Source organism: Pinus tabuliformis, chromosome 1_1 (assembly GCF_031772625.1).
Source record: "Pinus tabuliformis cultivar Carrire ecotype Pingquan chromosome 1_1, CPIR1, whole genome shotgun sequence".
In the NCBI taxonomy this organism is placed as follows: domain Eukaryota; kingdom Viridiplantae; phylum Streptophyta; class Pinopsida; order Pinales; family Pinaceae; genus Pinus; species Pinus tabuliformis.
In genome coordinates, this window is record NC_142297.1 from 648,594,298 (window position 1) to 648,607,359 (window position 13,062).

Here is a 13,062-nt window from a genome sequence, read left to right on the forward strand (position 1 = left end):
TTCACTTAACAATGATTTATTTAGGTCATCTTAATTTATAAATTGAAAATTTAATAAATAAAAATTAATAAATTGGATAAACATAAATTACAAAACCATGGGCAAAAACTATAATATTAAATCTACTAAAAATGAATGGTTTAGTAAGTTTTTTTCACAGGTGGGAAAATCTATCATAACTCAGTTGTCAAACCAACAGTGAGGACCTCCATCTCTCACTGCTAATCGTGGCCTCCATCTCACCTTTTTTCAAGGAAAACCACGCTACTTGGAATAAAACCACGCCACTTGGAATAACCCGCTGGCTTTCACCATCTCTAACTGCTAATCGTGAATGCAAGGTAACTCATCACCTTTTTTCAAGGAAAACCACGCTACTTGGAATCACGCCACTTGGAATAACCCACTGGCTTTCACCATCTCTAACTGCTAATCGTGAATGCAAGCTAACTCATCACCTTTTTTCAAGGAAAACCACACTACTTGGAATAAAACCACGCCACTTGGAATCACCCGCTGGCTTTCACTCTTCCTTACGTTCAAAGAAGACCAGCTCTTAGCCAAGCAAAAGCAGTTTTAGGGCATACTCCAGGCACTGGTTTAGTAAGTTATAGACTCAAGTGATATTTATATAATATTTAATTTAATAGAAATTAAAAATCATAATTTAATAATATTTTTAAAATCAATTATGATTAATAAAAAATAACTAATATTAATATAGAGTAGTTGAATTTGACCATCAAAATTTAACATAGTAATAAATTTATTATACAAATTATGTGTGTGGTCCATTAAAATAATTAATATAAAATATATATAATTTAATAAATGCAAATATATGTAGATGAAAGACCCATTAAACACTTTAACAATAATTATAGTAAATAATGTATATGAAAATGTCCATTTATAACTAAAATTAAAAAATTATCAATAAATAAATCAAGTGCCTTAAGGTTTTTTTAGGGTGCATAATTTATTTATGCATTCAAATGTATATTTTAAATAACAAGAAATCACAATCTTGCTAGAAACTCTAGCCAAAAAACCATTTCATCTATTAGTTAGACTACACCAAATTAAGATTAAGATAATAACTATTTTTTATTAATTAACAAGTTTAAATTTTAACAATTAAAAAATAATACTTGATTAATAGACTTTTGTGATCCATATTGATTTTGATAGATTTTTTCGGATTAATCACATTTCAAGTTGTTGATGTTTCGAACCAACTAATGTGGTTCATCCTAAGAACAAAGGTGAAAAAATTAGTCTATCAACATTTTTCACCTTTGTCCTGGGGATGAACCACATTAATTGGTTTGAAACGTCGACCAACAACTTGAAATGCGATTAATCCAAAAGACTTTAGTAAAAAATAATAATTTAAAGAAATAACTTGAAATGTGATTAATCCAAAAGACTTTAGTAAAAAATAATAATTTAAAGAAATAATAAATGAATATTTATTATTTTTTCAAAATTCTTAACATAAATTGTCTATAGGGCCTTGGATAGATGATGATCAGATGCTCTCTTAAGGCACTCTTTGATGTGAAGTTGTTGGTTCAATTCCTCACCCTAATCGGGGTGATATATTGGACATGATGAAGATGTAGTCCTGCCAAGCTTACAAAAAAAATATATTCTTAACATAAATTACTATTAATATATTATAATTTATATTAATTTATAAAAATAATATTTAACAAACAAAACACACTATATACTTAAATATATTTGAGACATGGAATGAAAACTATAAATTATATTATTTTTAAAACCAGTCTAGATCTATCTTAACTCTGGATATACCAAGTGTTGAGAGGGATCAAATCTCTTGAGATATAAACTTTTTTTAAAGTCACAAGAGATTTGATCCCTCTCGACGCTTTGTAGATCCAAAGTTAAGATGGATCTAGGATGGTTAATGTAATATCAAATACTTAGGGAGCTATGTAAAGGGAATATGTAATGCAACATGACAATAATTATGGAATAAGGACGACATGGTAGTTGGTGGATAATCAATAGATCCATTAGATAGTTGGAAGTAATAAATGTAATAATGAAAGACAATTGATATAGACTCCCAAAAATACTCAAGAGAGTATATATATACACTTGAGTATCATCGTATTAACATGTGTTGAGGATTGTATTATAACAAGCATGACTTTTGGAGTGATGGTGTTATCTTTCTTTAATGTTTTTCTCTATATTTTTTTGTTCATTCTTGTGTAGATATAATTTGTGATTTTGAATCTAGGGGATTTTATTTTTTTATCTATTAACCTTCACTACAATTGGTATTATAGCTTTTTCTTGGAAAAAAAAAAGGTAGAAAAAAAATGTTATTTTATTTTTTTTGCAAATTTTGTAGAGAAAATGTGATTGTGACATTAAGATCCATTTTAAAGCTTTATGTGTTGAATTTGAAGAAATAAATTCCAAGTCTAAATTATTGTCACATAAATACACAATTAAAAAAGAAACACTTCACTCAAACCAGAGTTTGGGAAGTGAAGTTAACATTGACTTAATATAAATTATTGTAGCTGGTTTTTTTGCCTTTTCTTTTCTTTTTAAGTGTGACAATTGTGAATCTTGTAAAGCAAATACTTTTAGATAAAGTGCCTAGATTTAACCAAACTAGAACTACTATAAATAGAGTGAGTGCATTCAAATTTTGGATCATAATAAAGAATAATAGGATTTGTTAGCGCTCAAATCTGCCTCAGGCTGAGGAAGGCAAAACTCGAGGCCACATCAAACCACGCTCAGCCTTGTAGCTAGCCCTACGAGGACAGGAGAGGGCTCTCTCCGAGTTTATCTCGGCAAAAGGTCTTCAAAGGGGCTGAGATGACTCAAAATTAATACTGATTTTAGGCTAGTAAAGAGATAGGAAAGTTTGATTTAGATTTTTGAGTTTTTTGTTGGAGAAACGGGAAAACCAATTTTGGGTCCGGGGATTGAGGTCAGATCTTTGCAGAATTTGAGTTGGGGCGAGGTAGGCAGTAGTCTTGATGCTTTTAATCAGGTGTATGGATGGATCAGAATGACAAGGAGCTGAAGAGGGCAAAGGAGAATATGGATCCTCTCCAAACTGGCGAAAACATGTAAAACTAAACAAATTTTAAAGGAAGAGCACTGTGAACAATGAATTCAACCTCATTTACTCATTCATTTAGTTTCAGAAGCATAAGAAGGAATGGAATACATGTAAACATGAATAAACTTACAATAACTGAGAAAAAACACCATCAAGAGCTGAAAGCCACAAGAATCCCAACAGGTGCTGCAAAATCTCTGATCTTTCCTTAGCCAAAATATGAAAAATATGTACAATAGTGTGCCAAAATCTTCCCAAGAGTCCAACCTGTGCTGCTGAATGAAAATTTACATATATATATCAAGCTAACCTCATTCCCTAACCTCTAGGGGTTGAGATCCTCCTTCTAGGAGCAGTTTGAACAAATTCTAAACATGGAGCAAGAATCTAGGTGACCAAAACAACATGCCTCTAAAAAGAAGGAAACCGATTCATTACATTAATTTCTTGCTAATTTGTGAATGAATCATCTAGAATAAGGTAGACAAGTGCCATGTTACCTTACATACATCAAATTACATCATGTTGAGTCAAAAATCACATCAAGGAGTGAAACTGGTGAAAATTGGCCGAAATTCTGAGCTGGAAGGTGAAAATTTGGCCAAAATCCTCTATGCGCAGCACACTTTTCAGGCTGATTTTGAGGCACTTCCCAGAATCCAAATTGAGCTCACGATAGCTCGTTGGAAAGCCCTAGATGTCTACTTTCCAACCCAAGTGGAATTTTCCAATTTGGAGCTCATTTGCCCTCTCAAAACTGCATTCTCCCAGAGGTACTTCCTACTGTTGCAAAAGGTGGCAGCAAGGTGGTTTTCATGGTGTTTTTGTGCCTTTTGACCGTCCAGAACTTGATGAAATACTTCGGCAATAGCTGAGCATACGTAACTTACCATGACAAACCCAAAAATATAAAGTTTTTCTCCAGCAAGTGTCCCAATCAAAAGCAAGCGCGCATGCGCGCTGCGCGTACAACCAAAAAACTTGTTTTTGGGGACCAAAATTTTCAAAATGACAAAATTTTCTCCGAATTCGCTCAAATTCGGAGTGAAGACCCTCCATCATGTGTCATGCTCAGTGAGCGAAGCCTCGGCCAAAACTCGAAGTGGATCTAGCCTCTTTCGTCATTTTAGTGCTTTGCTCAACCTCCTTTGCAAAATCTTCATTTTTGCTTTGCCAACATGCATGCGAGCCCAATAATGATTTTTCATGTGACGAAGCATGTCTTTGTCTCTATTGGCCTTCTCCAACAACTCCTCCAGATGTCGATTGACTTTCTCAAGCCAAAATTGCCGCTCAACAGGTGTCAAATCACCAGGTCTTTTTCGGGCTAGCCTTCGATCCTCACGGATTTTTCGCAGCTCTATAAGTGTGTGCTCATCCTCTAACTGTTTATTGCGCTGCTCCAAGTATTTGATTAGACATTCTGCCTTCAGCAACTTCTCATTCAAGCTATCAATCTCAGTCTTTTGCTCTTGGATGATCTCTTTCAGCTTTGAGCTCGGAGAGCTCCTATCCACATCACCCAATGCAACATCAACATCATGACCACCTGAATGGCCCTCCTCATAAATTGGCCTCTTGCCTCTGTCCTGAACCTGTACCTGTACTGAAGAAGAAGGCGAGACCCCTTCCACACCATGTGGAGATAGTACTCATTGTGTAGCTGCAAATAAGGCCCTGTGGCCTCGCTGATATGTCACATATGTTGGAGCATTGACATGCTCGGTCTCAGGAATGTCAAACTGATGTGAAGGCCCTCCCTCATCATGAACTATCTCGGGAGGTGGCTGTGGCACTATGAAAAAGTCACGAGAAATAAAATCCTCCCAAGTAATGCCCGGCTGTGCCAACTGATGAACCACTACGATCTTGATCAACGCATAATGATAAATACTCCTATGTTGCTGTGTTGGGGTCTTCCTTTGTACTAAAACAACCATCCTCTCTATGTTGCGAAACATGAAGTATGGAATGTTCATCAGACGTACCCTTGTAAAATGCATCAACAAATGAACATGGTATGCATAAAGACGGGAGAATCTGCCCTCACAACTGAAATACCGAATGATGAGTTTCATCAAAGGTGCAAACTGATCATTCAGGTATTGGAAAGGAAAAACCCTGCTCAAGTGCCTCATATACCCAGGTTTGATGTATGGCTCATAATAGGACTTCTCTAGCTGTTGACGCTTATTCCATTGCTCTCCAATATTTGGTATCCCAGTGGCCTCTGCAATAGTCTCTGGTGACAAAATGAAATTAACTCCGGCGAGGTTTACATGGCCATCATGTAAATGTAGAACAAACAAGCGAGCTAATTCACGATGATGCTGAATTTGTGAAATTAGCTCACAATAGTGATAGCATGACTGACGACGAAAACAATCCATTGCAAGCGGGCAAGCCTGCAATTGAACCAAAGAAATAGGCTCTTCCCTGAGAGGCTTACCACCTTTGCCACCTCTGCGAGACCTTCGTGGCACATTACCCTCTGCTGTAGAATCACTGTCATACTGCTGCTCATACTCTGACTCCGTGTCTGACATGGCTTTGGTGTCAAGATGTCTGTGATATGTATAGTGATATAGGTGTGGTGGAGTCAAATTTCAATGTATACTCAAAACTCTACTATGTTTACCAAAGCATCATACAAACTATGCCATAATGATAATGCTCTGTTTTCAATGAACTGGCACAAAACAGTCACTACTTGACAAATGAACAAAAATATAATGTGTGCCCTTTAGAATGTTGACTAAGGTTTACAAATGAGCATGGAGCTGGTTTTCATCAATGGAGGATGAGAAATGTTCACCAAACCACCCACATATCTTTAAAAAACCCTTAAAGAATGATTTTATCATGAACCTAGGGTTTCATTTTCCAAGACCCAATACATCAAATTCCCATCTTTGAAACATACTTCAAACATCCTAACATTGACTAGGCAGCAATAAAATACCTACTTGCAAGCTTGGAGTGAATTTGGGTATGTTCTGGGCACATGTACCAAGTTTTTTTTTGTTGCTGCTACTCAATGCGCAGCGCGCAAACCCAGTGCGCAGCGCACCCTTCTATGCGCAGCGCCTTTGTAAATTAACGCTGGCCAGTGCTGCCCAATGCGCAGCGCACCACCCAATGCGCAGCGCACACTTCCAACTCTGTCCACGGGTATGCAATCACAGTTTTCGGCCTTCAAACACTTGAACACGATCTTGCTTTGGGAATTTGTGAACAAATAGACTTGTTTTCCCTTTTATATACAAACAAAATATCTCACCAAATCTGATTTGATTTAAATTGATCCAATAACCCACTTTGTAATGTTTGGCACTTTTTCACCTTTGGTCTTTTAATACAACACTGCTTTTTGATTTTCTCATGCTTTTCTGAGGTTTGGACTGATCATTTTTTGTTGATTTTTGCAGGGATCTGGCATTTTGGCTTTGGAGAAGATCAGAGGCTTGCTCTGAAACCCTTTGAGATAAAACAATTACAATTATTTACAATAACAAATTTTAGTTCCAAAACAGAGTTTTGGACTAAAAATGTTTTAAAATGCTTTATGAAAAAACTATTAAATAAGAGTCTTTTGAAATCAACCTCATGGCCTGCAGGCTTGTATTATGTATATGCAAAGGACTGACAACCCTAGACTCTAGGACTTTTTAACGAAACAAAACTTTTATGACAATGAATGCATGATTATGGACTTCAGTGATTTTTGAGAAAATTTGTTTTTTCACTAACCCTGCAGGGACAAACATGAGGAAACACAAGACAACCAGACCCCCTCGTCAGTCAATGGCATGCCCCTAGCGAAATGCAACGAAGTGGAACAAGCGAGACACCTAAAAATGATATGCAAAAGCGAAAAGATCTCTGACGGAGGGCTGTAAGGACCGACTCTAATAGGATTATCACGAGAGTTATACTCTTTCCAAATTAAAATTTGTGTGATGTGCTTACATCTCTATTTTTGAACCAAATTGTTATAGAACTTGTCTTAAGCACAACAGTTGTGACATTTCAAAAATGGGGTCATATTAGAAATGGTTATTGTTGTGGGAGTTACACCTCTTTTAAGTTGTGACTCCAAACCCTCCCAATAATTCTTGCAACACACTTTTCTATATGTTTGTGTACTAGATAGTTGTAGGACCAACTTTATTAGAAGCAGAGTAGTTGTGGTATTCAAAACTAGGGAAATTGTGATCAATATTGAAGTTATTACATGGTCATTTCAAATTCATTGCCCCAAAACCCTTATTGTAAAAAGGAATTCAATTGAAAAGTAAGTGATTTCTTCAAAACTCTAGTTCTACTTTTAGGTTTCCATAAGGAAGATGCATTTCACATGAACTCTAATGGTCATAGTTGTAGAAATTTCTCTATAGATCAGCTAGCTCTGACACCATGTAGAATTTCCCACCGTAGATCACCTGATTATGCAATATACTAAAGCAAAATACAAGATCTACTTCTACAACAAACTTTGCATAAGCTTAATCGAATATGAGCAAGATCAAAGAGAACACAGATAACAAATGAAGAGAAATCAATCACACATGAACACAGAAGAATAACCCGGGGAAAGCCTCAACCTAAAACCCCAATCTCTGTATTATCAAACAAGTGGAAATATGTTCAGATTACAAAAAGAATCATCTCACAAGTTATCATGCTCTCTCTGCAATCCAACTGCTGCTCATAGACAGTCAAAGGCTTCTCACAAACCTTCTCCTTTGCCCTCCAAGCCTCCTATTTCCTTGCGCAGTTTTCCTTAGGGTCCAGTGCTGCCACCTGTGTGAATTGGCCTCTTCACACACTCACTAACCTCTAATCTAATTGCGCAATCCTGAAGGAGATAATTCCTTCTGCATGGATGAGTTTCCTATATAGGAAAAATCCTCCAACTGATACTACACTGTCTCTTCCTCTAATCTCAACTAGGTCTCTGACTGAACTGACATGCATGAGTTATTTATGAGAGAATATTCATTTATCTGGAGAGAAGCAGTTACATGCATGCAAGCATTAACTAACTGAACTCACAATTAATTCCACAAACTGTTGGAACCAATCTAACTGGACTTAACTCAGTTAACTAAGCTAACTAATTACAACTCAAATTACACCTCATCCCTATCTCTTTAACTGGGGGATAAATTCCTCAATCAATGGAGAAAATTGTTACATGTTTTCACATAGACTTCATGTTTGATTTTCTACAACTAATTAACTCAAGATGAATTAATTAATTATTTTACAAATAGCTGCTAAGATCAAATTCAAATTTTACTTCTCAAGTTTAGTTCAGGGACTAACTAAAATTAGAATCCATACTGAAATGCTATTTATAGCAATGCTATTTTTAGCATTTCTTGTTGCCATTTTCAACACTCCCTCTCAACAAGAAAGGCATTCAACTCGAACCCGATCCTAAACCTTTGGAATGTTCTACATGCAACACTTCTCCCAAGTGTTATTGCTCTAGCAACTCTAGAAACAAAAAATCTCCCAATTGACCTCCCTATTGGGCTAGAAACATCCTTTGATGCTGAAGCTTCCTTTGCCACTGACAAGTGCTCCCTCTATGACCTCTAAGCTGTTGCAACACTCCATGCATCTCGCATTGTTGCACACCTCTCTGTGTCATCCTGCACAGGTGCAACACTCCTATGCCTCTTGCATTGTTGCAGCCTGCTAGCTCTACACTATCTTGGGAGTCCTGCACTGTAGCTCTCTCTGTTGCTCCATCCGCATTTGTCTCTACCCACTCAGCCAGTCCTGCTACTCCTCATCGAGACTCTCGTAGCAAGGTCTAATCAAAGAGGTTGGGTACCTCAATGAGCCTGCCCCTATTCCAGCCTTCTTGGGACTGTCACTCCACATCACCCCACCTCCTACCTGGAGGTATGGATACATGTGATCCCTCTGCCCACTTGGCTCGAAATTTCCCCCTACTAGAGGTTTTTGCATGAGTCGGTGCCTCCACTTGATCTCCTCTCAGCTTCTCTAGTTGTGGCTGCTCCACAACCTCCTGAAGTTGCTTCACCAATTGTGGATCCTCCACAATTGTTTGAGACTTCTTATGGCGCTGCATGTTGAGAGGTAATGTACTCTCCCTCTCAACCACCAAGTCTCCATCAGTTGCCTTGCTCCTCAAGGCTTTGAATGCATCTTGAACCTCAAGAGCATACAGGTTCTAGACTCGTGAACCGATCTGCTTCACCTGTCTAGTGGTGATGTGTCGAAGGAAAACCTTTTCCTTACTGAAGACTACATCATAGCCTTTGTCTTCTAGCATTACGATCGACACCAAATTTTTCTTCAGTCCTGGTACATACTTGACGTCGGTCAAGGTAATGCGAGCTCATGCCCCCTCTAAAAAACAGTCGTGCCTACACCTGAGACTCTATACTTTTCATCATTACCCATCGCTATGAGTATTTGGAGATCTTCCTCCTCCAAGGTACTGAACAAACTCTAGTCGCTGGTCATGTGGAAAGAAGCTCTACTATCAAGAAACCAACCACATCCCACCATGGATGAAACCATGCATGCGAAGAGGGTGAAATCCAACTTGAACTGTGAGGCCAATGCCTCACCATCAGATCCTTCCTTGGATCCCATCTTGGATTTCTTTAGTGCACAATTTGTAGCAAAATGGCCCACCTCATGACAACGAAAGCATCGCACTTTCGATTTGTCAAACTTCTTCCCACCATGGGAAGAACTGGATTTGGAATGAGAATCCTTCTCCTTCCCTTTCTTTGCCTTACTCACTAAGGCACAATTTTCTTCATCCTCCTTGGATGAAGAACCATCTCTGGTGCTTCTCCTTATCTCTTCCTGCATCAGATTCGACCAAAGTTGTTCCCAATTTGGCAGTTTTTCTCTTCCATTGACCGAGTCTTAGTAGCTATGCCAGCTCTTAGGAAGACCGAGGAGTGCAAGACTCACCATGTCATCATCGGTTGTCGTGATCCCTACACTTCCAAGCTCATCCCTGCAGGTGGTGAGCTTGTTCAGATATGTAGAGATCGTGTTGCCCTTTTCACACTTGATTTTCCGAAGCTTGTCTTTCAGCACCAGCTTCCTCTGATCGTTGTTTTTCTCGTACAGATATTTCAATGTTTTCCACATCGAAAATGGTGTCTCCTTCCCATGGAGACTCGAGACTATGTGGTCTCGAACTCCCTCCAAAATGATTCTCCTTGCTCTAGCCACACATTTCTTCCATTCCGCTAATTTTGTAGCATCAGTCGGCTTGGGGACTTCTTGATCAATGAAGTCCTTTAGATCGTTATCTTCTAATACTGCTTCCATGCGATCCTTCCAGGCTATATAAGTCGAGCTGCCATCAAGGGCATACTCGAGTCTTAAACCGTTGAATGCCATTGGTGAAATTTCGATGTGATAAGAACTCGATTTCTATATTTAGGAAGCTCAAACTTTGAACTTCTCCCTTCTTGTATACCGTTATTCACTTTGATCACCTTTGCTCTAATACCATGTAGAAATTTCTCTATAGATCAACTAGATCTGATACCATATAGAATTTCCCACCGTAGATCACCTGATTATACAATATACTAAAGCAAAAAACAAGATCTACTTCTACAACAAACTTTGCGGAAGCTTAATCGAATATGAGCAAGATCAAAGAGAACACATATAACAGATGAAGAGAAATCAATCACACATGAACACAAAATAATAACCCGGGGAAAGCCTCAGCCTAAAACCCCAATCTCTGTATTATCATACAAGTGGAAATATGTTCAGATTACAAAAATAATCAGCTCACAAGCTATCCTACTCTCTCTGCAATCCAACTGCTGCTCATAGACAGTCAAAGGCTTCTCACAAACCTTCTCCTCTGCCCTCCAAGCCTCCTATTTCCTTGCACAGTTTTCCTTGGGGTCCAGTGCTGCCACCTGTGTGAATTGGCCTCTTCACACACTCACTAACCTCTGATCTAACTGTGCAATCCTGAAGGAGATAATTCCTTCTGCATGGATGAGTTTCCTATATAGGAAAAATCCTCCAAATGATAGTACATTGTCCCTTCCTCTGATCTCAACTGGGTCTTTGACTGAACTGACATGCATGAGTTATTTATGAGAGAATATTCAGTTATCTGGAAAGCAGAAGTTACATGCATGTAAGCATTAACTAACTAAACTCACAATTAATTCTACAAACTATTGGAACTAATCTAATTGGACTTAACTCAGTTAACAAAGCTAACTAATTATAACTAAAATTACAACTCATCCTTATCTCTTTATCTGGGGGATAAATTCCTCAATCAATGGAGAAAACTATTACATGTCTTCACATAGACTTCATGTTTGATTTTCTAAAACTAATTAAATCAAGATGAATTAATTAATTATTTTACAAACAGCTGCTAAGATCAAATTCGAATTTACTTCTCAATTTTAGTTCATGGACTAACTGAAATCGGAATCCATACCGAAATGCTATTTATAACAATGCTATTTTTAGCACTTCCATTTTTCATTCCTTGTTGCTATGTCCAACACTGGTACCCGAACTGCTATTTATAGAATTTCTATTTTTAGCATTTCTTGTTGCCATTTTCAACACTAGTATTAAAAAATATATCACATGGAGAAGTCAGATTACCCAAAGGAGTGGAGCATAGGGCTAGTCATGGATTTAAAAGCCAATGTGACCATATGGGTGAAGTTGCTTAACAGAGGGGAGATGTTGAAACTTCTAGAGGTAGAATATGACAAATTATTTTTAGACATATGGTCTCATGCTAAGAATTAGAGGTTTATTTATAATTGGAAACTTCTCACTGCAAGTTTGTGGATTCTTTCAACACGAGAAGGTTGATATCATCAATATTGACTATACTAAAAGATTGTAAGTCTCCACAAACCATATTCAAAACACAAGGGTTGAGGGTGAGAATGTTCAAATTTTAAATATTTGAAGATTACAATTGATAAATGTGTTTTACATTTAGCTTTTCATGTTATAGATATGGATGATGTGGTTTTTATTCTTGAACATCCTTGGATGAACTTGGCATGTTTAATCATAAAATGGTTTTTCAATCAAAGTTCACAGAAGAGAGTTTTAATCATATGAAGTCAAGTGATGATGGATCCTGCCTAGTGATCATAGTGATCACGTTAACTTTATGTTCGAACGATCATTTGAATATTACCCTTATCACTAAGTTCATTGTTGTCCCAATTTACTTTATGGCTAGATTGACATAATGAAATATAACTTGATGCCATTTTTGGGTTCAATATCATTTGCATACCCTAATATGAGTCAAGGATTAGTTGATATGGCATAGTTAATGAACAAATGATCTAATGGATTCATGTAACAATAGCACATAGAAATGATTGGATTAAAAAAGCGCTTCTTGTATGTGTGGTTCTTAGTGGTTCTAGCAACAACAATAGACCTGAGGAATCTTAGAGTTTTTTTTAGCATACTCACTAATATTCTATGAGCCTCTATGTTAGTTTTGTTGATAATTACACCTTGAACATGCTAAATCTTGAGCAAGTGTCACCAATATACTAAAGCATATTAATTGGGAATTATTTTGAGTTATTATTACTATGCTCAATACATAATTGGCATAATTAGTCTGAAACTCTGATATTTGGTTGATAATATAATAAAGTGGCAGTTTTTGCTTCATCCACATCATACCTTCCATCTCTATATGTTAAATAAAGGGGTGTGCTTATAATCTAATCACCCATAACCTTGGTAAAAGTTGGGTAAAGCGAAGTTGTAAGCTAAGGTGGCAAAATACCATATTTGTTCTTAATGAAAGACTAGATTCAGAAGATCTTAGACCACTACCTTGGTATATGGAAATCTAAGTAAGAGGGATTGAGGCTCGCTACTAACCCATGAGAAGGCAATTTATTTTC